This window comes from Hemiscyllium ocellatum, chromosome 5 (genome assembly GCF_020745735.1).
Source record: "Hemiscyllium ocellatum isolate sHemOce1 chromosome 5, sHemOce1.pat.X.cur, whole genome shotgun sequence".
NCBI classification, from domain to species: Eukaryota; Metazoa; Chordata; class Chondrichthyes; order Orectolobiformes; family Hemiscylliidae; genus Hemiscyllium; species Hemiscyllium ocellatum.
In genome coordinates, this window is record NC_083405.1 from 8202029 (window position 1) to 8204434 (window position 2406).

General features: G+C 45.4%; 1 non-coding gene across 1 annotated transcript; it reads right to left on the reverse strand.

Annotated features, from left to right (window-relative positions):
* Positions 1-1844: 1844 nt before the first annotated feature.
* Positions 1845-1917, reverse strand: trnav-uac (transfer RNA valine (anticodon UAC)). Its single transcript has one exon. It is a non-coding gene; the product is annotated as a tRNA-Val (tRNA).
* Positions 1918-2406: the final 489 nt, after the last annotated feature.

Consider the following 2406-nt stretch of genomic DNA (forward strand, 5'->3'; position numbering starts at 1 on the left):
CCGTGGGGCACAGCTTACAGAAAACCCCACCCCACCGCCCCCTCAAGAATAGTGCTTCCCGTGTGAAAATCTTCACATTTAATACGGCAACGGTTGCAAGCCAACCCCTGTCTCCAAGATTAGAAGCTGCAGGATTTTGTGATGAGAACAGTGTTATGAAGTTGAAGACGTGCCCTCCACCTTTAAATGAGAGTGAATGCTATTCAGAACTGAGAGCTGACAAATACCTGGGATGACCAGCTAGCAGTCTCAGCGTGTACTAGAAAATTGGAACGATGTAACGGTTGGCTGTGCAACAAGCCGGTTTTGTTTGCTAATTCAGAAACAATTCAAATTTTACCAATCAATTTAAATTATGCCTCTGAATACTAAAATCTAACCGCGCTTGAATTTAGAGTTTAGAAACATTGCAGAACCGAGAACTTCCAGAATGTTGCCCCCACTGACCATTCCCCATGAAACATGCCCAGGTCCTCAGCTGAGGATTGTTGCTGGGAACCTTTGCTCCTTTGCTTTGAACCGGGCCGCCTGCTCAAGGAAAGCAAAGTGGTACTGATTTCAGTGGAAGGATCAGAGCACGGTAACCCCACTCTGAAACAGAATGGCCATCAGTGCTGTACACATCTGTGCATATTCAGAACCCGGTTGGAGAAAACCATAACAATGTTTCACACAGTAATGAAATGGGATTGCATTCCTTTTCACCAATCGAGCTGAGTTTCTGGATAGGATGGGTTTAGAGGGATTGAGGCCAATTGCTGTGGAACGGGACTTGTTTAATTTTGGTTATGTGGTGAGCATGGATGAGCTACACCGAAGTATCTGTTTCCACGTGTTGTACCCCAATAACCTTGTGTTGCTTACACCGGTTTTAACGGATTACTTTTCAGCGGAGCTTGCTGTCGCAGTCTGTAGCACAATCATTTAGTCTGTTCGACTGCTCACGGGAAAGGTAGTATTGTGAAACACTGCAGAAACGAACGACTTCCTTACTTTTGACGACTGACCAGACTTCGTGAAATTTTCCAGATCCTCTTATAAGGATTTTTGCTGCTGGAAGGTACCTCAGAACCCGTGTTAACTCGTAAGGTATTGAGCGAATCGCAAACAGAAAGCATTTAACACGGAACACAATCAAAGCTGGCATACCTAATGCATGTTCAGACACAGCGAAGCATGAATGCTAAATGTGAGAGAGTCCAAGGTCAAGAGGCATAAAGTAATCTCACAACTAACAACAGGGCAATTCCAACCTACTCTTTCAAACATACTGCAGCCTTAGTGCACCACCACTTCTTAGACAATGCTGAAAAGAGAGAAAGAACGAATATCATAAGTATGGGCCATAAAAAAGTGAATTTCAAGAATCACAGTCTCGATGAGATTACCTTTCCCTTCTGATGTCTCCAGGACGGAAACGATGGAAATTGGAGAAATTCAGTAACATATTCATTGCAATGATTTTCCCATTCGCCTGAAAGCCAAAGACCGATGAATCGACTCACCGCAGGACTCTGTTTCACAACAGCGATGAAATAACAGTCTCCATTCGGTTCCAGTAAAAACTCAACTTGCCTGCAATGTATAGCGAGAGTCGAAGCGATTACCATCACGACAGCAGAGAAACGTTGCAATCGTCAGCACGTTTCCATACCACAGTAAAATTCGCGAGGGCATCCATGCAGCGGGGATCGAAGCAGCATTTTAATAGTGCTGCGGCGATGGAGTTGATCAGCTGAAATAGCAGTGGTGGGATTCGAACCCACGCCCCTTTCAGGACTGGAACCTGGACCCAGCACCTTAGACCGCTCGGATTGTAAAAGGCTGCAATTGAAGAACAAAGCAGTTTCTGCCCAGTTTCGAACTGGGGACCTTTCGCGTGTAAGGCGAACGTGATGACCACTACACTACAGAAACAAGCCTCAGCCGGCCGCGCTGCGCCTTTGTGGCACCCGGAACTGAAAGGTGAAGACATTCTCCGTTTCACCTTTCATTTTCCAATAGCTGGTTGTCTTCCAGGGTAATTGACATCTTGAAAACACTGCAGAAACGAACGACTTCCTTACTTTTGCTCCGATTGACCATACTTCGTGAAGTTTTCCCAGGTCCTCAGTTGAGGATCCTCCATGGTCCCTCTCCGACTCGCACAGCTGCTGGGATGTGTCCGGCTACAATGTCAATTTCGCAGCAGATAATGAAAGCCCATCAATCCGGACAAAAATCAATAGTAAGCTGAGTCTATCTTCTCAGACTCTTTCAGCGACAAATGTATCTGTGACTGCGGGAGAATATATGTTCGGTTATGATTTGGTCAAATCACCATGAGCTGCTTCACATTACATCAATTTCGATTCTTGCTTTGCTGAATGATTTCACCCATTGCTCGAAACAGGACAACTTTCACGT